A 27,342-nucleotide genomic window follows, 5' to 3' on the forward strand; every position below is an offset into this window, starting at 1 on the left:
CCAACCTTATTTGGCCATTTCCACAATTCTAATTTCCTGTTCTATCCTGCGGGTTTAGCGGGCGTGTCAGGATTCTCATAATGTACGAGTCACCCAGCAAGTCTAATTATTGTGTCGGGTCTTTAGGTTGAATATTTTCTTGTGTGGTTCAGTTCATTGTATCGTAGGAGCGTAATATTATCATCGCTTGAGGATAGTTTGGTTGTTTCCGTGAACATCCGCTCTCTGTGCGCTCACTGTGTATGCATCCAGAAGGGACCGTGGAAGAGGAGTCTCGTGCTCACTGCTGGCCGCCGCTGGAAACTGTCGGCTAACTTCTTTGTAGTCCCTGGTTTTGAAATGACGAAGCATTATTTCTTACTATCTGAGTATCTGGTGTTACGCAGGTTTGTATTTATTACACTCCTCTATTAGGTCATCTTCTCGTTCACCCTCTTACTGTCCATATGCTCATCCCCATATTCTCTGTGCACCTGCACATCTACTCCTCTCTGTCCATCTGCTCCCGCCCCCCTTCTGTCCTTATGCTCCTCTCCCATCTGTAGATTTCCTCCTACCTTCTCTGCTTTTGTCTCCCTCTCCCCATTCTCTCTCCACATTACCACACCCACTTCGATACAAGGTTGTCGGTTTTTACACCCACAGTATTTCTTTCCAGTTAGCAACTAATATTAGTATGCATACGAAGTTTGCAGTGGTTCAGAAGGAGCTTTTTACCAGCGGCTTTGCCCGCGTACTCACTTGTCACAATAATTTAACATATTTCACTCTTATTTATACATATATTTCACCTGTATGTGTAAGAGTTTTGTTTCCACGCGGCTTCGCATAAATTTTTATAAAACAATATGTAAAACAAGTTCCTACACTTTGTTTTGCTTTACAACATTCACATTTTCCATTAGCTTATAGTGTACACATCTCTCCCGCAGACCGTGGTGTAACCATTTTCGTCACACGAAACGCTACAGACTACTTAAGTGCGTGGCTGTAAATTTTACAATCAACAGTTCTCAGTAACATCTTAAGCCTGTCGATATTATGTAGTACCCTCGAAGAAAGGCATGTTAACTTACCAGTGGCAGCCCAATGGCGGAAATCAATGTCAAACTCAATCAGCAAAAGTAAAGCAGTCTTGTCTTATAATCTAACAAGTAAGTCGTGTTTTGTCGTCACACGTGTGTATAACTCGGCATCTTGAGGTCCGCGATTCAGATCACTTTCCGCTGTTGTTGATTTAAGTTTTGCACGATTTATCTATATCATCATCATATGGTTTTAACTTCATATCGCTCTATGCTTCCCTGTTTTCTGCTTCTTAGCTTCCTCCTTGCCGTCGGCTGACGTCATCCAGCACCTGGTACATTCTTCAGCCCCCTCACCTTGCCCTTCCTCTCCCCCCCTCCACCTCCGAAAACACCTTCAATTGCTTATACTATAAGATGCAGTCAAATTAAACTGAACATCCGTCCCAACGCGACCATGGGATGCTTGCATTCAAAAGTAATCACAATACACATCGAGATATATATCCACATCGGAGACGAGACGATCAATTCCTGTTTCGTAGAACGCTATAGCCCGCTGACGGATCCATAGCCGCACCCACTCTTTCTCTTCTTCGTTCGATTGAAACAGACGTCCAAGTGTTCCTTTCTTCGGATCGCTGAAGACGTGAAAAACGTAACGTCTAATATCCAGGCTGTACGGAAGCTGTTGCATTGTTTACTTTCCAATATCATCATATTCTTTCCTCTTCGACTGCAGGGTTTCTCTGCTCGCTGAATTCCTCAAGCGTGGTAACACAAACAGTGTTCAGTGCTATGAAGACACTTAGCAGAAAATTCGAAAATTCGATGAGTCACAATACGAAACAGCGCGGAATGCTGTCGGGTGGCGTCATCCTGTATCACAATAACGCCCACCCTCACATGCAACATCCTCCTTACAACACGGATCTTTCAGCATGTGATTCACATCTTTTGCGAACTGAAGAAGGAATTGCATGAACTTCGGTTTCAGTCGGACGAGGAAGTGCCAGAGTGGGGTGCCGTTGTTGATACATCAGCGGTCAAAGCGTACTGCGGAAGTGGAATTGATCGTCTCTTCTCCCAGTGGGATAAATAGAAGCCAATCTAGTCTCATAGTATCTCCTTCCTTTTACTCTGTGAGCAACATCCTACGTTTTCCTCCATATGTTCTCAGTTCCTGACTTTGAGGCCAGCTGATGTCCATTCTGCTCCATATCGACATTTCATAGATTTGTTGTCCTCTAGTTCTGCTTTCTCAGTGCCCATGTTTCTGCTCCGAACAAGGCCTCTCACCATATCAGGCATTTCACTAGTCATTTCCTTAATGCTGTGTTCAAAACACTAGCAATGAGTATTTTCTTCTTCTAAAATGTCTTTCCCGCCAGCATCATACTGACTTTGATGTGTTGTTCACAATGCATGGCTTTCCTAATCCAGCTTCCCAAATACTTGAATGTTCTCCCTATTACATGGTTTCTGGCTATTGCTTATACATCGCTCTTTTTTTTAGTCTGTAAACATGCCTTTGGTTCTTTTTTATTTTCCTGTTCTACGCTACACAGGCTACATTAGGTCATTCAGCATCTAATTCAGCATCTGTTCATTTTCTACAAGAATTACTGAGTCATCTGCGAATATTATGCACTCTATTTTCAGTCCACCTTTCCTGACGCCTTTCTTCCCATCCAAACTACTTTTCACCACTTCCCGCAAACAAATGGTGAATAGGATCTACGAGAGACAACAGGCCTGTCTGATCCCTCCTCCTACCTTGCTATCTTCCGAGGTCTCATCGTGGATTTGTACCCTTTCCCTCGGATTCATGTACAGATTTGCAGTCAGTCTTCCCTCCTTCCTCTCTACACCCTAGCTCTTCATGGTATCCGTCAGCTTATTCCACCGCATACCTTTCAAGATCTATGAAGTCCGCAAGTACAGCTTCGCCCTTTTCTGTATATCTTTCATCAATATTCTTTAGAAGTGTTATGGCATCTGCAGTCCCTTTTCCCCTTCTAAAGCCACATTGCTCCTCCCAAGTGCTTTCCGGCATTCCGTATATCCTTCTATTCAGAACTCTAAGAAGAACTTTCGCTGCATACGATATTAAGCCGAGAGTCCTGTGTTCTTCATGGTGTTTGGAATTCATTCTCCTTGGGATTTGGGCTAAAATGGATACAAGAAAGTCCTCTGGCCATTCCCCTTCGTTGTTGATGTAATTACAAGGCAAGTTCGACTCCTTTTAACCTGTTACTCTTAAACACTTTAAGTAGAATATCACCGGCAACAAACGCATCGTCGTTTATCGTTTCTTTCAAATCCTTACTTACTTCCGACCCTAGGATAAAGTTTCTCATTCCCTCTTAATTTACGTCTTCTTCCTTCTCAATCTGCAGGTCAGAAGCACGTTAGAGGCTTTATACGTGTTTCCACCAACCCGGAACTTCGCGTAGGCTGCGTAACAGCGTTCCGTCATTTCTTCCTATCTTGACACTATGTATGTTCTTTTTTAAGGCAAACGCTGGGTTGGGTCTTTTAAAAGATACATCATCGATTTGCTTGTATATTCTTCCCTAATCCGTGTTTTCCTTCCATGTTAATGATCTCATCAGATCTCATCAGTGAGGGGACACTAAATACTTATCTCTCTTTCTGCTCTCAAGGGCACTGGTTTTGCAGATACACATTAAAACTAATTTTCCATAGTATTCTGTGTATGAACCATTGTCTTAGTTGCTGTTGTAAAAAGTATTTAAACTGCGTACACTCATGAAAGGTAGAACGTTATACAGTATTTGGTTATTACTTCACTCTAATGGAAATAGTTCTTACCAGTCAATCAATATGCAAATGAAGTTTGTTTAATTACTGTAAACTTCCGGGTGTCTTCAAGTTATTATGGACTAAATAAACATGTGTCGCCGCTTCTCCCGCATTTCAGTTGGGCACAGATCTATGTTAGTAATAATCAAAATAATTACGAAGCTATGTTTTTCCAATTTACACGTTATCAAAACTGATCGCATTTATTGCACTATAATATGGTGTGGAAGGCATATCGCACTATAATGACTCAGTAAAGTTTGGACTCGGGAAATACGTATAACACATTAATGTTATTTATGAACGTCATTCAAAATTTCCTTATTTTGGCAATACTAAGGATGTACCATACCGTTATTTATGTTTACTTACTTGTAATATATTGTAAGGAAGTTTTGGAAGATACATTGTGACATCTACGCAATATATGTTGAAAGACAGAGTAAGGTAAGTTACTATTTATTTCATCCTATTTCCACTCTAAGGAATCGAGACGTAGGAAATGTTAAAAGACGTGTTCGTAAACTCGCATCCAAATTACATGAGGTGAAATAAGAAACGTAGATACAAGACAAATTGGTGATTAGTGACTTTCCACTGGCAACTACTGAATACCGAAAACACACGTTAGCTGGTGTTCTTAATGTAAGACACAAAAACAATGCTTCAGTGTTTGACTCTTCAGTTTCTTAGTTGAAACATATTGTTTAATAAATACCCACTATGCCAAAAAGTAGCAAGGACATTATATTTACACACTCACTGAGATTGTGTATTGCCAGCGATATCTCTATATCTATACTTACGCTGAGGATAATCGCAGCCTCATGAATGTGAATGAAAACATGTGATTTTTTTCGTTCACTGCGAAGCTGTTTCTGTGGAAAAGGGAGATCCAGGTTTGACATCAGATCGACGACAAAGTTTTTAGTTTCTTTTTCGTAAAGCGAAGCTACAGTCATAATATATTTCTTTAAAGTCAGTACCGCCATTTGACTGTTGTTTATTTACAGTGTTACATTTACACTTACAGAATCATGTATGTGTACTCATTAATGAAACAAAGCACTAGGCTCGGCCAGATATATCGACTCTTAGACAATGTGTCTAATAATGTATTTTAATACGATACTACGCCATCTTAGGCAATTTATAACACTAAAAACACTTGGTAGTGGCACTTTGAAGCCGAAATCATGATTGTGTTAGTGTAAATGTAACACTGTACATAAATAAGTCTAATGGCGGCACTGACTTCAAAGACGGAAAAGTTATTAGAGACGAAACTCCTTCAAGTACAAAGAAGTTATCGTAGATGTGTATTTCTCCAAGTTTATTCGTAACACTAGTGAGATACTGATGGAAGATGCGGTTAAAATAGTTGAAGAGTATATTTATAATTGAAAGAGTGTAATAGTATTCTGATTAATTTAAACTCGCCAATAAAGAAGGGATAGGCATCAAGTGTCTTCCACTATTCATTTCATTCTTTTTTATACACAGGACATGAGATGACATGTCGATAGCCTTGTATGTTTAGCAGAATTCGTTAGTTCTGACATCTAACGCTAGCTGTCAGAATCGGTGGCTGACAGCAGCTGAAGGCAGACCGCGTTTTGAAAAAAATGAACGCACTGGTCGCTTGTTTCATAGTGATACATTGTTCACACAGTCGTAGCGTTGAAGGTAATGCTTGACCGTGTCAAACACAATTCGTGTGTTGTAAAAGAAGTATGAAGACAATCATATAACATTATTTCATATCTATGCAGAGAAATCAGACCTCAAGTAGCGTTAGGGTATCGTAATTAAGTTTTCTGTAACGAAGTTATTCGTGCAAACACTGTCAGTGGTTATTCAAATGCAGACCGTGCTTTATGCAATCAGACTTCTCGCCGCTACCACGTGTGTGTGAAAACCACGAGGGAGGAGGCCATGAGGAATTTGCAAGTCACACCGGAAGTCTGCTGGTACCTGTGCTCCCTCCTGGTGCAGAGGGATGCAGCATGAGCGATATGCAAAGTGGATCGGTTAAAGAGCTGGCCGTTGGCCAGAAGTCAGGGCGAGCTGGAATTATTGAGCTCGGATGAACCGCATAGATTTATACACGCTTAAATAAACTTGTCATGGAATTTTTCTTCCGTCTGTAATCTGAATGACCAGTTCGTGCTGGGCTTCTTATGTTTTACTATCATCGTCTCATATACATGACTCTTTTACTGACTGAAAGACCGATCTTCAGATTCGTACAACTTGTGCTGCTTCTTAAATAATTTGCAAGAAGAACACCACGCTCTATATTTATTCCTATACTTGCGACACAACTAGAATTTTTATTCCACAAGAAAGTTTGTGATTCCATTATAGTACCGTGAAGCATTTGACGCAGCAATACGTCACTGTTTGCTACGGAATACAAAAAATGGTTCAAATGGCTCTGAGCACTATGGGACTTAACTTATGAGGTCATCAGTCCCCTAGAACTTGGAACTACTTAAACCTAACTAACCTAAGGACATCACACATATCCATGCCCGAGGCAGGATTCGAACCTGCGACCGTAGCGGTCACGCGTTCCAGACTGTAGACTTTAGCCGTGCACCAAGAAATTTGTTGGGACCGTTTTTGTTCATATTCTGTGTTAAAGACCTGACAGACAATATTAAAAATAACACCAATATTTGGCTAAGAAATGCATTGATCTATAAATAAATCTTACCCATAAAAATGTCCGCGCCCTGTAGCTGAATGGCAGTTGGGCAGTCCGCCGCCAGCAGAGCTGCGAGGCGGTCACGCGCCAGAGCGCTGCGGGCGAGGCGCGCACCGTTTGTTTGTGTTTACTTCGGCCGCTGTAAGTGCAGTTTTCCTTCTAGACCACCATGGCGCACAACTGTCGAAAGAAGACATTACGTTTCAACTTTTGTTCCGACTTCGCCCGACCCAAGGCCCTGGAGGTAGAACGATTTATTCGCGATGAAAAAATACCACCAACGGATCTAATTGGTATCCACTTGTCCATAGTTAGCAGTACCGTCTACGTCAAAATGATCAACGATGCGGCGTGCGACAAGGTGCTTCAAGAGGCAAAACGTGGACTGCGCTTCTGTCATTCCGACGGCAACGTCGGACCCGTTACCGTCGATCACGCAGGTCTCGGCACACGGACGATAAGGATCTTCGAACTGCCGTTCGAACTACCTGCAGACGTCGTCATCGAGGCGCTCCGTCCCTATGGCAACGTTCTGGAACATGTTGCCGAACGATGGGTACAATTTCAAACCTATCCGTTTTTAAACGGTGTTAGACAGGTCCGCATCGAGTTGCAGAAACACGTGCCTTCCTGTCTACGTATCGGAGGCTGCCGTGCCATTATAATGTACGACGGCCAACCTCGGACCTGTTCCGGTTGCGGGAAAGAGGGTCATCTACGGTCTGAATGCATTCAACGACGTGTCGCGCAGCTCCCGTTGTCGGAAGCGTCCGTCACACCCATGATGGCCGCCCTACCGGTCACCTACGCAGCGGCTCTTGCCACGTCTACAGATTCGTCCAGTCCGTCGCCCGGTCCTTCCAACCGCGACGACGAAGACGACACCAAACCAGCCGACATTTGCACGCAGAGGTCGGCGGACAACTTTCACGATGAACAAGACGTTTCGCAGGACGGGACTACCATGGAGGTCGCCACGCACAATGTAACGATCGGTGCGCAGGTTGAGACGCCTGTCTCCCCGCCGACAACTCCAGATGTCTCTCACCACGACGCAATTCCCAAGGACATTGGACAGACCCACGGCACAGGAGCATGGGCGGACGACATTGAGGAAGATACGCCCCCTCCGCCGGATGAATTACCTCCGCCGGACGAGGCTGCCTGTTAACATCAAAAGCGAGGCACTGCAGCTGATGGGACGGGACTTCCTGTCGGTGCCCTCCTCTTCCTTCCCTTTGTGATGGTAGATGCGCGTCCACCACCACCGAAACAAACGTACCGGTTCGCCACACTGAACATCAACACGATCGGCACTGCACCTAAGCTGCAACTCCTATGTGACATCCTTCGAGCCTCTGACGTCGACGTCGCCCTTCTTCAGGAAGTACGCATTGCCACACTACCACCAGTCTACGGCTACGACTCATACACGTCCACATATGATCAATCAGGGCGTGGAGTGGCTTTCTACATACGCGAAGGAATCCCACTCAAGTACACGACAATCCTTCCCTGTGGAAGGGGCATGGCTGTTACCATCTTCGACATTCGCGTCATCAATATCTACGCTCCGTCTGGCTCCACAAACCGTCGGCAGCGGTCCACTTTCTTCGGACATGACGTGGCACCCCTGTTTTCTGGACGCTACGATCGCCTTATCATGGGAGGCGATTTCAACTGCGTCCTCCATCCGCAGGACCAAATGCCTGGTTATTCGTCATGCCCGTCGCTGCTCACCTTAATCGCAGATTTTCATCTAGTGGACGTTTGGGAGAAAATTCATGGCAATACCCCCGGTTTTACCCATTATACAGCACATTCTGCGAGCAGACTGGACCGGTTTTATGTCTCTGCCCACCTTGGCAATGAAGTCGCCCAAGCTGAACGATGGCCCCTTGCATTTTCGGACCACTGCGCCGTCATTTGCTCCGTGGCTCTGCCACCTCAGTCAGTATGGCGCAGCAGAGGTTACTGGAAGCTTAATACCTCCCTCCTTAATGATCCACACTGCCGATAGTGTATTGCCACAACATGGGCGTCTTGCGAAAGACGTCTCCCGCAGTGCACATCCACGTTCCATTGGTGGCTCAAATGTGCCAAACCTGCAATCAGAAAGGTCTTCATGCAGTGTGGCAAGGAAGCAGCAGCATGGCATCGACACACCACAAATTTTCACTACGCCGTCCTCCGTGAGCTCGATGCGCTCCCTCCATCACCTGACACCCATAGACAACGACAGCGTACTAAAGCTCGTCTCCTGTCTCACCAACGCGCGCGACTGCATTGTGTCGTGGTGCGTTCCCGACGACAAGACCTCCTCCACGACGAAACCCCATCCACAATCCATGCCGCATCCGACCATAGTCGTCGACGTCGACTTTTCGTCCCCAACATCACGACCTCCGACGGTGTTCACCACACAACGCAGGCGGCAGTGGTGTCTGCCTTTGCTGAACATTATCGCCAATTTTATGATGATGAACCGATGGCAACGCCAATTCCTGATGATATTCCCCTGATCGGACCCTCACCGTGACGGTGTCAACGTCCATGATGTCTGCAATCACCGCAGAAGAGATGGTAGATGCGATCAACAAAGGGGCCAAGAACAAATCACCGGTACCAGATGGTCTCCCAGTGGAGTTTTACCGGGCGTTCACCACGTTAATGCTTCCTCGCTGGTCGGAAAAGATTCAGGAACTCTTTATTCCGTCCTTCCCAATTCTACCTGAATTCATCGCTGGCATTCTTCTACCTGTGCCTAAGCCAGAGGGAGGGTCTCACGTCTTTGCATATCGCCCCCTTACACTACTGAATGCAGACTATAAAATCTATGCACGCCTGTTAGCAGCGCGCATACGCACCGTCTTATCCACGGTCCTTTCACCGGAGCAGACTGCACGTGGTTGTGGGGCCATCTTACAAACAGCCCTAGGAGAATGCCGTGACCTCATCGCACTGGCGTCGGTTTGTCGCCTTCGTGCAGCACTGGTATCCATCAATTTCACGAGTGCCTTTGATCGCGTTCGACACCCATTCCTCCTCATGGTGGCGACACGTATGGGGTTCCCATTACTTTTTGTCGATGCCATTCGCCGGTTACTATTTCCTGCGGTCTCGATGGTACAAGTCAATGGGATGCTTGTAGGACCGATTCATATACGCCGCTCTGTGCGTCCCTATGTGAACTTTACTATATGCCATTGCACTTGATCCCCTCATCACTGGTCTTACCTCTAGACTGCAGGGTCTCACTTTGCGTGATTACACCTTTCACTGCAGGGCTTATGCAGACGACCTCCTCTTTCTCACCTGCTCCTCCACGGAACTCAATGACGCCATCCAATAGATCCATCAGTATGGACGTCTTTCTGGTAGCATTCTTAATGTCCGTAAATCGACTATGATGCACATTGTGCGCGGCCTCCCGGCTATGGTGCCGACCCCTATCCCAGTCAGTACCACTCTTCGTTACTTGGGTATCGAATTTACGAGCTCCACGCACAGCACAGTGGCCCTCGCTTACCGGCGGCTTTTGCAGTCGATTCGGCACCATGTCCGCGGTCAAGTGCACCGTAACTTAAACAAACATCAATGTGTGTCCTATGTCAACATGTATGTCGCTCCTAAACTGGTACACGTCGCCCAGATCCTCCCAATGCAGTTACACCTTGGCCGCCGCATCCAGTAGCCTTTGGATATTTCGTGTCAGCAGGGACACTTTTCAAAGTCCGCTACAACACTCTAACACTGCCTCCAGCAAAAGGTGGCCTCGGACTCGTCAACGTGCGGGCACGATCTTCTGCACTCTTTGTCCACACTCTGTTGCGGCACTGGCAGGGGCCGGTCCTGTCAACACGCAGTCTCTTAGATATCCTCCGACCAGCTTCTCTCGATCCACCGATCAATGTGGCACCTATTTCTCCGTTATTGTACCACGTCGCCAATTGGTTGATAGAACTCAGCTACGTTCGGGCCGATCTTCCAGTCACCCGTCCTCCCCATACAAAAGATTATTATCGTTTGTTTATGCTGTCCAACCCTTGCGACCCCATGGTGCTACAGCATCCTGACATTAACTGGCGAACGGTTTGGGGGGGTGTGCATGCACCCTTTTTACCGTCGTCTGTGTCTGCACTCTGGTATGTTTTAGTCTATGGCAAATTCCCGACTACTAGTCGACTTTATCGCATAGGACTGGCCACCTCCCCACTCTGCCCTGTCAGCTCGAAGACACCGACGAGCACCGTCTTACGTGCCGCCTGAAACAAAAAGTATGGCTCCTCATCCGACGAATCGTGGGCTTTTAACTCCACGCCCCGCCAACGACGGTAACCCCGGATTTCCTGTTGTTGCCCCAGACATTTCACTACCCTCATGCTAAGCACCATACCCTAATCCGGTTTCGAGGACAGGCTTTAGAATACCTCTTTCATAGTGGTCCGCATACAGTTCTCGACTTCTGGTACAAATTTGTGACCTTCCATAGCGCCCTCACCCGGAAACCATCTTATCGACAAACTTTTGCCGGTTATCTCCGCAGCGTCTTCCTTGACCCCCCTCAAAGTTGGGGTGCACCATGCCTACCTGTCACATGATGCAACACCCTTATCCAGGTTCTCATGCATCGACCAAAAACAAATAAAAAAAAGGAAGAAGTCAGAATATGTTATATTTTGTTGTATTTAATGTTTTTCTAATATTTCTTGTTTAACAGTCATTTTTATATGTTTAAATGGTACCTTCAAGAACTCTTGCATAGTGTATGTATATATGTACTTTTAGTTTGTTCAATAAAGATTATAAAAATGGAAGAAGACAGAATACGTTATATTTTATTGTACTTAAAAAAATGTTCAGCGCGACAACATGTCAGTCCTAAGGGTCCGTGTTCGATTCCTGGCTGTACCGGAGATTTCTTTCCGCTCACGGACTGGGTGTTGTGGTGTCCTAATCATCACCTTTCATCCTCATCGGTGCACAAATCGCCGAAGTGGCGTCAAATCGAAAGACTTGCACCAGGCGAACGGTCTACCCGACGGGAGGCCCTAGTCACGCAACATTTACATTTACCCATAAAATCAGCAGAAAAATACTGTTTGATATTGGTAAGATTTCAAAGCGGTGTACAGATGGATAATACGAAATAAACGTTCAGAAAATTAAATATGTGTACTTCACCGAGCCCAATAAAAAAGTGTGCACCATACTTCAAAGGAACTTAGCTCAAGGTGGTGATAACGTACTTTCCTGATGATGGCCAATTTAATCTAATTAGTCTAAAGGGAATTTCTCCGTAGGAATATGTGAGCACTGATTCGATTTCACGAGAAGATCATTTAAATGCAGTTAACGTTTAAAAGTTTGTTGAAGGCCAGAACGATAACATTAGATGAATACCAAGAGCTTGAAGTGTATGGAATCATTCACGGGTGAAACACTGGGTCATTCCTCGGATTTATACTTGAAAATTTACATGGTACTGCTTGCTGAAGTGTTCAAGGACTTTCTCTGTATATAACCGTTACAGTATTCCACTGGTAAATAGAAAAGAGGTTTGATCGATGAGTGACAAATTGAATGGCGAACTTGTTACCGAATTTGCGGGTCTATGAGCAAAGTTGTATTCACACGAGGCAGAATGTGGACGTACGTATACGGTGTAGAGCAAAAGGTGCCAAAACCTCTGATGTTAATGACTTGCCGATCGATGGTTACAGGCAATGTGGGTTGAATTCAGAAGTTTAACTGTGTAGTATGTAATTTAATCACACCATTACGTAGGTCCTAGCATTCAACAACATACACTAGGCTACTCAGCACAGATTAATAACCGTTTTATACTTCTCCTAATATGAGTACGTTGGCATAGAGCCACTCTACCATCTGAAATTTTTGTAACCGAAAGATTGATATAAAAATGTGTGTGTGTGTGTGTGTGTGTGTGTGTGTGTGTGTGTGTGTGCGCATGCGTATAAAATATTTAACATGAGTGTATGTGTGTATCATATGTGAAAAATGTAAATTTCAGTTGTAGCTTGTGATCCCTACCACCTAAAAAGTGTCTTGTAACCAGTGGCGGAAACATATGCGGGCCACACGAGATGCGCCGCAACCCCCACCCCCAACCCTATTTCGGGTCGCCCGAATTGCAACCCGCGCCGCCCCCGCCAGTCAGCCCGCACGCTATTCGTTCGTTTCTTTCGTCAAATAGATAGCTCACACATACCTAATAGAAAAGTCGCAGCCATTCTAGTGATCTCAATACGTTATTCTGTCTGGCATTTGTTCGAGAAAAGTCGCGAATGTTCTACTGTTTTCTTCTACAGAGAACAATCGTTACGTAGCGTTATAAATACGGACCATTCGCCGAATACGAAGCTAGTTTACATACATAAGGAGAAATATTAAGACTGAAGAATGAATAATTAAAAATCATACAAATTGTTAAGGCTTTCGTGGCCACTTGTTGACAAACTGCCTATTGGCTTCTGTCTCGGGTTCTTCGGCCGACGTTCATCTAATGATTTTTCTGACGTTTCGCCAGCACGAGTGGCTGGCATTGTCAAAGCTTCACCCTCCATTGCCGGTGGTGAACTGGAGGCGAGCTCGCGGCCGCAGACTATATGTACCTGGCGCGCCAACGTCCGAGGGCTTCTCCGCGGTCATTTCCGGTGCGGTTCTCCTCTTGCTACCTGCGACGGTCGTTCGCTGCAGTACGGGAAGCCAGGATCCGTTTACCTTAAGGCTTTCCTCTTTCTTGTTGAAAGCAGCGTATCACTCGGAATACGTATCGATTAATCAAGGCGTCTTCTCTGCCGGCGGACATACAGAGAAACCTGCGCAACACAGAAGCCCTACCACCTCGGCTGTATGGATTACCCAAGATCCATAAGAACAACGTTCCACTGAGACCGATCGTTAGCGCTCCTGGCTCACCAACGTATAAACTGGCGAAACACTTGGCCTCTCTGCTACAGCCACACGTGGGAAAGACCGACACATACATTAAGGACTCAGGACATTTCATTGAGAAGCTGAAGAAACTGAAACTTGCGCCAAACGACATCCTGGTCAGTTTTGATGTTGTTTCGTTATTTACGAAAGTGCCACTCAGCGACGCTCTGGAGCACATCGGTTCCATGTTCCCGCAAGACATCAGAAAGCTCTTCCATGCATGTCTCACCACGAGCTATTTCACGTGGAATGGCGATTTCTACGAACAGCTGGAAGGCGTCGCCATGGGTAGTCCTCTCAGTCCAGTGGTGGCCAACTTCTTCATGGAACAATTCGAAGCACAGGCACTGGACTCGGCGACTTGCAAACCTAAGGTGTGGTACAGGTACGTCGATGATACTTTCGTGGTGTGGAGCCATGGTGAAGAACAGCTCGGTGAATTCCTGAGACACTTGAACAGCCTCCATGCCAACATAACATTTACCATGGAGGTAGAAAAGGACAGGAAACTGCCATTTCTAGATGTGCTGGTCACAAGGGACGGCGAAAACCTGGGACACAGCGTGTATCGAAAACCGACACACACGGACCGAACCTCCACAAACTGTCAAACCACCACCCGAGCCAGAAAAGAGGCATGATTAGTACGCTCGTAACGAGACCAGGACGAATATGTGTGCCTCAACACCTCAAACGAGAAATGCAACACCTGGAAACTGTTCTGAGGAGCAATGGGTACTCCACAAATTACATTAGAAGTGTAACAGAGCCAAACACTCGGCGAAGTAAGGAACCAGAAAAAGAGATGTCGGGTACGGCCTTTCTGCCATACATTACCAGAGTGACGGACAGAATCGGCCGTATATTGCGCAAACACGGCGAAAGGTCGATTTTCAAACCGACAAGGAAGATCAAAGAGTGTCTTAGATCGGCGAAGGAGAAAAGAGACCCACTTGCAATGTCGGGAATATACCGTATACCTTGCACATGCGGAAAAGTTTATGTCGGAATGACTGGACGATCCATTAACACCAGGATCAAAGAGCATAAGCGACATTGCAGGTTGGGGCAGGTGGAGAAATCGGCCGTGGCAGAACACGCACTGAATGAGACCGACCACGTAATAAAATTCGCCGACACGGAAGTTCTGGCTGTAGAGAAGCACTATCACACGCGCATGTTCAGAGAAGCTGTAGAAATCCAAAAACACGCGAACAGTTTCAACAAGAAAGAGGAAAGCCTTAAGGTAAACGGATCCTTGCTTCCCGTACTGCAGCGAACGACCGTCGCAGGTAGCAAGAGGAGAACCGCACCGGAAATGACCGCGGAGAAGCCCTCGGACGTTGGCGCGCCAGGTACATATAGTCTGCGGCCGCGAGCTCGCCTCCAGTTCACCACCGGCAATGGAGGGTGAAGCTTTGACAATGCCAGCCACTCGTGCTGGCGAAACGTCAGAAAAATCATTAGATGAACGTCGGCCGAAGAACCCGAGACAGAAGCCAATAGGCAGTTTGTCAACAAGTGGCCACGAAAGCCTTAACAATTTTGTATTACGCCTCTACGGGGAGGAGATTTGCAGATTGTACCGACGCCTTGACCAACGACGGAAGAAGAAAGCGCGACTGATGTCCTCTCTCGCCTTTCTGTCACGGTGCCGAGATGAATGTGCTACACCGAAGTTCTTGAGATGCAAGCGCCTATTCACCACCGCCCAAGCACATCGTATCTACGACAGAATGGAACGAGCTTTTCTTCGTGAGCGAATACATACAACACGGAGAGACTTGGCAAGAACGGATCAGGAACTTCTGGACATTTTCTATCAACTAAGTAGCAGAATGCATCGAGACGACTGGGACAAGATCGACAGCATCACTCACAGGAGCATGCAGAACGAACTCGAGCGCTGCACCGAGCGGCAAAAGAAAAAGTTTGAAAGATGCCGGAAGCAGACCGACAAGGCGATTCCCGACATGTCACACACAGTGGTCAACCTCACTGAACGACAATTGACCGAAGAGGAAGTGTCAGTCCTTCGAAAAGGAGGGAATTTCGCTATCATCCCGAGAACTATACCTATGGAGGACATCATTGCCAACACCGAAACAGCCATTCGGACCCCTCCTTGTGAAAGGGCAGAGGAAATACGCACTGAAACAGCCAGGATACTGCGCCGAGCAAAACCACCAGCTTGCAACCTGAAGAAAGAAGAGGAACAAGCCATTAAGAATCTCAACGCCGACAAGAGTATATTGGTACTGCCTGCCGATAAGGGGAATGCGACCGTCGTAATGAAGACCGAAGATTATGAGCAAAAGATCCGAGACCTATTAGATCCGACGACGTACCGAAAACTAAGCGCAGATCCGACGCAGCGTATCACTCGGAATACGAATCGATTAATCAAGGCGTCTTCTCTGCCGGCGGACATACAGAGAAACCTGCGCAACACAGAAGCCCTACCACCTCGGCTGTATGGATTACCCAAGATCCATAAGAACAACGTTCCACTGAGACCGATCGTTAGCGCTCCTGGCTCACCAACGTATAAACTGGCGAAACACTTGGCCTCTCTGCTACAGCCACACGTGGGAAAGACCAACACATACATTAAGGCCTCAGTACATTTCATTGAGAAGCTGAAGAAACTGAAACTTGCGCCAAACGACATCCTGGTCAGTTTTGATGTTGTTTCGTTATTTACGAAAGTGCCACTCAGCGACGCTCTGGAGCACATCGGTTCCATGTTCCCGCAAGACATCAAAAAGCTCTTCCATGCATGTCTCACCACGAGCTATTTCACGTGGAATGGCGATTTCTACGAACAGCTGGAAGGCGTCGCCATGGGTAGTCCTCTCAGTCCAGTGGTGGCCAACTTCTTCATGGAACAATTCGAAGCACAGGCACTGGACTCGGCGACTTGCAAACCTAAGGTGTGGTACAGGTACGTCGATGATACTTTCGTGGTGTGGAGCCATGGTGAAGAACAGCTCGGTGAATTCCTGAGACACTTGAACAGCCTCCATGCCAACATAACATTTACCATGGAGGTAGAAAAGGACAGGAAACTGCCATTTCTAGATGTGCTGGTCACAAGGGACGGCGAAAACCTGGGACACAGCGTGTATCGAAAACCGACACACACGGACCGAACCTCCACAAACTGTCAAACCACCACCCGAGCCAGAAAAGAGGCATGATTAGTACGCTCGTAACGAGACCAGGACGAATATGTGAGCCTCAACACCTCAAACGAGAAATGCAACACCTGGAAACTGTTCTGAGGAGCAATGGGTACTCCACAAATTACATTAGAAGTGTAACAGAGCCAAACACTCGGCGAAGTAAGGAACCAGAAAAAGAAATGTCGGGTACGGCCTTTCTGCCATACATTCCCAGAGTGACGGACAGAATCGGCCGTATATTGCGCAAACACGGCGTAAGGTCGATTTTCAAACCGACAAGGAAGATCAAAGAGTGTCTTAGATCGGCGAAGGAGAAAAGAGACCCACTTGCAATGTCGGGAATATACCGTATACCTTGCACATGCGGAAAAGTTTATGTCGGAATGACTGGACGATCCATTAACACCAGGATCGAAGAGCATAAGCGACATTGCAGGTTGGGGCAGGTGGAGAAATCGGCCGTGGCAGAACACGCACTGAATGAGACCGACCACGTAATAAAATTCGCCGACACGGAAGTTCTGGCTGTAGAGAAGCACTATCACACGCGCTTGTTCAGAGAAGCTGTAGAAATCCAAAAACACGCGAATAGTTTCAACAAGAAAGAGGAAAGCCTTAAGGTAAACGGATCCTGGCTTCCCGTACTGCAGCGAACGACCGTCGCAGGTAGCAAGAGGAGAACCGCACCGGAAATGACCGCGGAGAAGCCCTCGGACGTTGGCGCGCCAGGTACATATAGTCTGCGGCTGCGAGCTCGCCTCCAGTTCACCACCGGCAATGGAGGGTGAAGCTTTGACAATGCCAGCCACTCGTGCTGGCGAAACGTCAGAAAAATCATTAGATGAACGTCGGCCGAAGAACCCGAGACAGAAGCCAATATGCAGTTTGTCAACAAGTGGCCACGAAAGCCTTAACAATTTTGTATTACGCCTCTACGGGGAGGAGATTTGCAGATTGTACCGACGCCTTGACCAACGACGGAAGAAGAAAGCGCGACTGATGTCCTCTCTCGCCTTTCTGTCACGGTGCCGAGATGAATGTGCTACACCGAAGTTCTTGAGATGCAAGCGCCTATTCACCACCGCCCAAGCACATCGTATCTACGACAGAATGGAACGAGCTTTTCTTCGTGAGCGAATACATACAACACGGAGAGACTTGGCAAGAACGGATCAGGAACTTCTGGACATTTTCTATCAACTAAGTAGCAGAATGCATCGAGACGACTGGGACAAGATCGACAGCATCACTCACAGGAGCATGCAGAACGAACTCGAGCGCTGCACCGAGCGGCAAAAGAAAAAGTTTGAAAGATGCCGGAAGCAGACCGACAAGGCGATTCCCGACATGTCACACACAGTGGTCAACCTCACTGAACGACAATTGACCGAAGAGGAAGTGTCAGTCCTTCGAAAAGGAGGGAATTTCGCTATCATCCCGAGAACTATACCTATGGAGGACATCATTGCCAACACCGAAACAGCCATTCGGACCCCTCCTTGTGAAAGGGCAGAGGAAATAAGCACTGAAACAGCCAGGATACTGCGCCGAGCAAAACCACCAGCTTGCAACCTGAAGAAAGAAGAGGAACAAGCCATTAAGAATCTCAACGCCGACAAGAGTATATTGGTACTGCCTGCCGATAAGGGGAATGCGACCGTCGTAATGAAGACCGAAGATTATGAGCAAAAGATCCGAGACCTATTAGATCCGACGACGTACCGAAAACTAAGCGCAGATCCGACGCAGCGTATCACTCGGAATACGAATCGATTAATAAGGCGTCTTCTCTGCCGGCGGACATACAGAGAAACCTGCGCAACACAGAAGCCCTACCACCTCGGCTGTATGGATTACCCAAGATCCATAAGAACAACGTTCCACTGAGATCGATCGTTAGCGCTCCTGGCTCACCAACGTATAAACTGGCGAAACACTTGGCCTCTCTGCTACAGCCACACGTGGGAAAGACCGACTCATACATTAAGGACTCAGGACATTTCATTGAGAAGCTGAAGAAACTTAAACTTGCGCCAAACGACATCCTGGTCAGTTTTGATGTTGTTTCGTTATTTACGAAAGTGCCACTCAGCGACGCTCTGGAGCACATCGGTTCCATGTTCCCGCAAGACATCAAAAAGCTCTTCCATGCATGTCTCACCACGAGCTATTTCACGTGGAATGGCGATTTCTACGAACAGCTGGAAGGCGTCGCCATGGGTAGTCCTCTCAGTCCAGTGGTGGCCAACTTCTTCATGGAACAATTCGAAGCACAGGCACTGGACCCGGCGACTTGCAAACCTAAGGTGTGGTACAGGTACGTCGATGATACTTTCGTGGTGTGGAGCAATGGTGAAGAACAGCTCGGTGAATTCCTGAGACACTTGAACAGCCTCCATGCCAACATAACATTTACCATGGAGGTAGAAAAGGACAGGAAACTGCCATTTCTAGATGTGCTGGTCACAAGGGACGGCGAAAACCTGGGACACAGCGTGTATCGAAAACCGACACACACGGACCGATACCTCCACAAACTGTCAAACCACCACCCGAGCCAGAAAAGAGGCATGATTAGTACGCTCGTAACGAGACCAGGACGAATATGTGAGCCTCAACACCTCAAACGAGAAATGCAACACCTGGAAACTGTTCTGAGGAGCAATGGGTACTCCACAAATTACATTAGAAGTGTAACAGAGCCAAACACTCGGCGAAGTAAGGAACCAGAAAAAGAAATGTCGGGTACGGCCTTTCTGCCATACATTCCCAGAGTGACGGACAGAATCGGCCGTATATTGCGCAAACACGGCGTAAGGTCGATTTTCAAACCGACAAGGAAGATCAAAGAGTGTCTTAGATCGGCGAAGGAGAAAAGAGACCCACTTGCAATGTCGGGAATATACCGTATACCTTGCACATGCGGAAAAGTTTATGTCGGAATGACTGGACGATCCATTAACACCAGGATCAAAGAGCATAAGCGACATTGCAGGTTGGGGCAGGTGGAGAAATCGGCCGTGGCAGAACACGCACTGAATGAGACCGACCACGTAATAAAATTCGCCGACACGGAAGTTCTGGCTGTAGAGAAGCACTATCACACGCGCTTGTTCAGAGAAGCTGTAGAAATCCAAAAACACGCGAACAGTTTCAACAAGAAAGAGGAAAGCCTTAAGGTAAACGGATCCTGGCTTCCCGTACTGCAGCGAACGACCGTCGCAGGTAGCAAGAGGAGAACCGCACCGGAAATGACCGCGGAGAAGCCCTCGGACGTTGGCGCGCCAGGTACATATAGTCTGCGGCCGCGAGCTCGCCTCCAGTTCACCACCGGCAATGGAGGGTGAAGCTTTGACAATGCCAGCCACTCGTGCTGGCGAAACGTCAGAAAAATCATTAGATGAACGTCGGCCGAAGAACCCGAGACAGAAGCCAATAGGCAGTTTGTCAACAAGTGGCCACGAAAGCCTTAACAATTTTGTATTACGCCTCTACGGGGAGGAGATTTGCAGATTGTACCGACGCCTTGACCAACGACGGAAGAAGAAAGCGCGACTGATGTCCTCTCTCGCCTTTCTGTCACGGTGCCGAGATGAATGTGCTACACCGAAGTTCTTGAGATGCAAGCGCCTATTCACCACCGCCCAAGCACATCGTATCTACGACAGAATGGAACGAGCTTTTCTTCGTGAGCGAATACATACAACACGGAGAGACTTGGCAAGAACGGATCAGGAACTTCTGGACATTTTCTATCAACTAAGTAGCAGAATGCATCGAGACGACTGGGACAAGATCGACAGCATCACTCACAGGAGCATACAGAACGAACTCGAGCGCTGCACCGAGCGGCAAAAGAAAAAGTTTGAAAGATGCCGGAAGCAGACCGACAAGGCGATTCCCGACATGTCACACACAGTGGTCAACCTCACTGAACGACAATTGACCGAAGAGGAAGTGTCAGTCCTTCGAAAAGGAGGGAATTTCGCTATCATCCCGAGAACTATACCTATGGAGGACATCATTGCCAACACCGAAACAGCCATTCGGACCCCTCCTTGTGAAAGGGCAGAGGAAATAAGCACTGAAACAGCCAGGATACTGCGCCGAGCAAAACCACCAGCTTGCAACCTGAAGAAAGAAGAGGAACAAGCCATTAAGAATCTCAACGCCGACAAGAGTATATTGGTACTGCCTGCCGATAAGGGGAATGCGACCGTCGTAATGAAGACCGAAGATTATGAGCAAAAGATCCGAGACCTATTAGATCCGACGACGTACCGAAAACTAAGCGCAGATCCGACGCAGCGTATCACTCGGAATACGAATCGATTAATAAGGCGTCTTCTCTGCCGGCGGACATACAGAGAAACCTGCGCAACACAGAAGCCCTACCACCTCGGCTGTATGGATTACCCAAGATCCATAAGAACAACGTTCCACTGAGACCGATCGTTAGCGCTCCTGGCTCACCAACGTATAAACTGGCGAAACACTTGGCCTCTCTGCTACAGCCACACGTGGGAAAGACCGACACATACATTAAGGCCTCAGGACATTTCATTGAGAAGCTGAAGAAACTGAAACTTGCGCCAAACGACATCCTGGTCAGTTTTGATGTTGTTTCGTTATTTACGAAAGTGCCACTCAGCGACGCTCTGGAGCACATCGGTTCCATGTTCCCGCAAGACATCAAAAAGCTCTTCCATGCATGTCTCACCACGAGCTATTTCACGTGGAATGGCGATTTCTACGAACAGCTGGAAGGCGTCGCCATGGGTAGTCCTCTCAGTCCAGTGGTGGCCAACTTCTTCATGGAACAATTCGAAGCACAGGCACTGGACTCGGCGACTTGCAAACCTAAGGTGTGGTACAGGTACGTCGATGATACTTTCGTGGTGTGGAGCCATGGTGAAGAACAGCTCGGTGAATTCCTGAGACACTTGAACAGCCTCCATGCCAACATAACATTTACCATGGAGGTAGAAAAGGACAGGAAACTGCCATTTCTAGATGTGCTGGTCACAAGGGACGGCGAAAACCTGGGACACAGCGTGTATCGAAAACCGACACACACGGACCGATACCTCCACAAACTGTCAAACCACCACCCGAGCCAGAAAAGAGGCATGATTAGTACGCTCGTAACGAGACCAGGACGAATATGTGAGCCTCAACACCTCAAACGAGAAATGCAACACCTGGAAACTGTTCTGAGGAGCAATGGGTACTCCACAAATTACATTAGAAGTGTAACAGAGCCAAACACTCGGCGAAGTAAGGAACCAGAAAAAGAAATGTCGGGTACGGCCTTTCTGCCATACATTCCCAGAGTGACGGACAGAATCGGCCGTATATTGCGCAAACACGGCGTAAGGTCGATTTTCAAACCGACAAGGAAGATCAAAGAGTGTCTTAGATCGGCGAAGGAGAAAAGAGACCCACTTGCAATGTCGGGAATATACCGTATACCTTGCACATGCGGAAAAGTTTATGTCGGAATGACTGGACGATCCATTAACACCAGGATCAAAGAGCATAAGCGACATTGCAGGTTGGGGCAGGTGGAGAAATCGGCCGTGGCAGAACACGCACTGAACACGTAATAAAATTCGCCGACACGGAAGTTCTGGCTGTAGAGAAGCACTATCACACGCGCTTGTTCAGAGAAGCTGTAGAAATCCAAAAACACGCGAACAGTTTCAACAAGAAAGAGGAAAGCCTTAAGGTAAACGGATCCTGGCTTCCCGTACTGCAGCGAACGACCGTCGCAGGTAGCAAGAGGAGAACCGCACCGGAAATGACCGCGGAGAAGCCCTCGGACGTTGGCGCGCCAGGTACATATAGTCTGCGGCCGCGAGCTCGCCTCCAGTTCACCACCGGCAATGGAGGGTGAAGCTTTGACAATGCCAGCCACTCGTGCTGGCGAAACGTCAGAAAAATCATTAGATGAACGTCGGCCGAAGAACCCGAGACAGAAGCCAATAGGCAGTTTGTCAACAAGTGGCCACGAAAGCCTTAACAATTTTGTATTACGCCTCTACGGGGAGGAGATTTGCAGATTGTACCGACGCCTTGACCAACGACGGAAGAAGAAAGCGCGACTGATGTCCTCTCTCGCCTTTCTGTCACGGTGCCGAGATGAATGTGCTACACCGAAGTTCTTGAGATGCAAGCGCCTATTCACCACCGCCCAAGCACATCGTATCTACGACAGAATGGAACGAGCTTTTCTTCGTGAGCGAATACATACAACACGGAGAGACTTGGCAAGAACGGATCAGGAACTTCTGGACATTTTCTATCAACTAAGTAGCAGAATGCATCGAGACGACTGGGACAAGATCGACAGCATCACTCACAGGAGCATACAGAACGAACTCGAGCGCTGCACCGAGCGGCAAAAGAAAAAGTTTGAAAGATGCCGGAAGCAGACCGACAAGGCGATTCCCGACATGTCACACACAGTGGTCAACCTCACTGAACGACAATTGACCGAAGAGGAAGTGTCAGTCCTTCGAAAAGGAGGGAATTTCGCTATCATCCCGAGAACTATACCTATGGAGGACATCATTGCCAACACCGAAACAGCCATTCGGACCCCTCCTTGTGAAAGGGCAGAGGAAATAAGCACTGAAACAGCCAGGATACTGCGCCGAGCAAAACCACCAGCTTGCAACCTGAAGAAAGAAGAGGAACAAGCCATTAAGAATCTCAACGCCGACAAGAGTATATTGGTACTGCCTGCCGATAAGGGGAATGCGACCGTCGTAATGAAGACCGAAGATTATGAGCAAAAGATCCGAGACCTATTAGATCCGACGACGTACCGAAAACTAAGCGCAGATCCGACGCAGCGTATCACTCGGAATACGAATCGATTAATAAGGCGTCTTCTCTGCCGGCGGACATACAGAGAAACCTGCGCAACACAGAAGCCCTACCACCTCGGCTGTATGGATTACCCAAGATCCATAAGAACAACGTTCCACTGAGACCGATCGTTAGCGCTCCTGGCTCACCAACGTATAAACTGGCGAAACACTTGGCCTCTCTGCTACAGCCACACGTGGGAAAGACCGACACATACATTAAGGCCTCAGGACATTTCATTGAGAAGCTGAAGAAACTGAAACTTGCGCCAAACGACATCCTGGTCAGTTTTGATGTTGTTTCGTTATTTACGAAAGTGCCACTCAGCGACGCTCTGGAGCACATCGGTTCCATGTTCCCGCAAGACATCAAAAAGCTCTTCCATGCATGTCTCACCACGAGCTATTTCACGTGGAATGGCGATTTCTACGAACAGCTGGAAGGCGTCGCCATGGGTAGTCCTCTCAGTCCAGTGGTGGCCAACTTCTTCATGGAACAATTCGAAGCACAGGCACTGGACTCGGCGACTTGCAAACCTAAGGTGTGGTACAGGTACGTCGATGATACTTTCGTGGTGTGGAGCCATGGTGAAGAACAGCTCGGTGAATTCCTGAGACACTTGAACAGCCTCCATGCCAACATAACATTTACCATGGAGGTAGAAAAGGACAGGAAACTGCCATTTCTAGATGTGCTGGTCACAAGGGACGGCGAAAACCTGGGACACAGCGTGTATCGAAAACCGACACACACGGACCGAACCTCCACAAACTGTCAAACCACCACCCGAGCCAGAAAAGAGGCATGATTAGTACGCTCGTAACGAGACCAGGACGAATATGTGAGCCTCAACACCTCAAACGAGAAATGCAACACCTGGAAACTGTTCTGAGGAGCAATGGGTACTCCACAAATTACATTAGAAGTGTAACAGAGCCAAACACTCGGCGAAGTAAGGAACCAGAAAAAGAAATGTCGGGTACGGCCTTTCTGCCATACATTCCCAGAGTGACGGACAGAATCGGCCGTATATTGCGCAAACACGGCGTAAGGTCGATTTTCAAACCGACAAGGAAGATCAAAGAGTGTCTTAGATCGGCGAAGGAGAAAAGAGACCCACTTGCAATGTCGGGAATATACCGTATACCTTGCACATGCGGAAAAGTTTATGTCGGAATGACTGGACGATCCATTAACACCAGGATCAAAGAGCATAAGCGACATTGCAGGTTGGGGCAGGTGGAGAAATCGGCCGTGGCAGAACACGCACTGAACACGTAATAAAATTCGCCGACACGGAAGTTCTGGCTGTAGAGAAGCACTATCACACGCGCTTGTTCAGAGAAGCTGTAGAAATCCAAAAACACGCGAACAGTTTCAACAAGAAAGAGGAAAGCCTTAAGGTAAACGGATCCTGGCTTCCCGTACTGCAGCGAACGACCGTCGCAGGTAGCAAGAGGAGAACCGCACCGGAAATGACCGCGGAGAAGCCCTCGGACGTTGGCGCGCCAGGTACATATAGTCTGCGGCCGCGAGCTCGCCTCCAGTTCACCACCGGCAATGGAGGGTGAAGCTTTGACAATGCCAGCCACTCGTGCTGGCGAAACGTCAGAAAAATCATTAGATGAACGTCGGCCGAAGAACCCGAGACAGAAGCCAATAGGCAGTTTGTCAACAAGTGGCCACGAAAGCCTTAACAATTTTGTATTACGCCTCTACGGGGAGGAGATTTGCAGATTGTACCGACGCCTTGACCAACGACGGAAGAAGAAAGCGCGACTGATGTCCTCTCTCGCCTTTCTGTCACGGTGCCGAGATGAATGTGCTACACCGAAGTTCTTGAGATGCAAGCGCCTATTCACCACCGCCCAAGCACATCGTATCTACGACAGAATGGAACGAGCTTTTCTTCGTGAGCGAATACATACAACACGGAGAGACTTGGCAAGAACGGATCAGGAACTTCTGGACATTTTCTATCAACTAAGTAGCAGAATGCATCGAGACGACTGGGACAAGATCGACAGCATCACTCACAGGAGCATACAGAACGAACTCGAGCGCTGCACCGAGCGGCAAAAGAAAAAGTTTGAAAGATGCCGGAAGCAGACCGACAAGGCGATTCCCGACATGTCACACACAGTGGTCAACCTCACTGAACGACAATTGACCGAAGAGGAAGTGTCAGTCCTTCGAAAAGGAGGGAATTTCGCTATCATCCCGAGAACTATACCTATGGAGGACATCATTGCCAACACCGAAACAGCCATTCGGACCCCTCCTTGTGAAAGGGCAGAGGAAATAAGCACTGAAACAGCCAGGATACTGCGCCGAGCAAAACCACCAGCTTGCAACCTGAAGAAAGAAGAGGAACAAGCCATTAAGAATCTCAACGCCGACAAGAGTATATTGGTACTGCCTGCCGATAAGGGGAATGCGACCGTCGTAATGAAGACCGAAGATTATGAGCAAAAGATCCGAGACCTATTAGATCCGACGACGTACCGAAAACTAAGCGCAGATCCGACGCAGCGTATCACTCGGAATACGAATCGATTAATAAGGCGTCTTCTCTGCCGGCGGACATACAGAGAAACCTGCGCAACACAGAAGCCCTACCACCTCGGCTGTATGGATTACCCAAGATCCATAAGAACAACGTTCCACTGAGACCGATCGTTAGCGCTCCTGGCTCACCAACGTATAAACTGGCGAAACACTTGGCCTCTCTGCTACAGCCACACGTGGGAAAGACCGACACATACATTAAGGCCTCAGGACATTTCATTGAGAAGCTGAAGAAACTGAAACTTGCGCCAAACGACATCCTGGTCAGTTTTGATGTTGTTTCGTTATTTACGAAAGTGCCACTCAGCGACGCTCTGGAGCACATCGGTTCCATGTTCCCGCAAGACATCAAAAAGCTCTTCCATGCATGTCTCACCACGAGCTATTTCACGTGGAATGGCGATTTCTACGAACAGCTGGAAGGCGTCGCCATGGGTAGTCCTCTCAGTCCAGTGGTGGCCAACTTCTTCATGGAACAATTCGAAGCACAGGCACTGGACTCGGCGACTTGCAAACCTAAGGTGTGGTACAGGTACGTCGATGATACTTTCGTGGTGTGGAGCCATGGTGAAGAACAGCTCGGTGAATTCCTGAGACACTTGAACAGCCTCCATGCCAACATAACATTTACCATGGAGGTAGAAAAGGACAGGAAACTGCCATTTCTAGATGTGCTGGTCACAAGGGACGGCGAAAACCTGGGACACAGCGTGTATCGAAAACCGACACACACGGACCGAACCTCCACAAACTGTCAAACCACCACCCGAGCCAGAAAAGAGGCATGATTAGTACGCTCGTAACGAGACCAGGACGAATATGTGAGCCTCAACACCTCAAACGAGAAATGCAACACCTGGAAACTGTTCTGAGGAGCAATGGGTACTCCACAAATTACATTAGAAGTGTAACAGAGCCAAACACTCGGCGAAGTAAGGAACCAGAAAAAGAAATGTCGGGTACGGCCTTTCTGCCATACATTCCCAGAGTGACGGACAGAATCGGCCGTATATTGCGCAAACACGGCGTAAGGTCGATTTTCAAACCGACAAGGAAGATCAAAGAGTGTCTTAGATCGGCGAAGGAGAAAAGAGACCCACTTGCAATGTCGGGAATATACCGTATACCTTGCACATGCGGAAAAGTTTATGTCGGAATGACTGGACGATCCATTAACACCAGGATCAAAGAGCAT

This window comes from Schistocerca nitens, chromosome 5 (assembly GCF_023898315.1).
Source record: "Schistocerca nitens isolate TAMUIC-IGC-003100 chromosome 5, iqSchNite1.1, whole genome shotgun sequence".
NCBI classification, from domain to species: Eukaryota; Metazoa; Arthropoda; class Insecta; order Orthoptera; family Acrididae; genus Schistocerca; species Schistocerca nitens.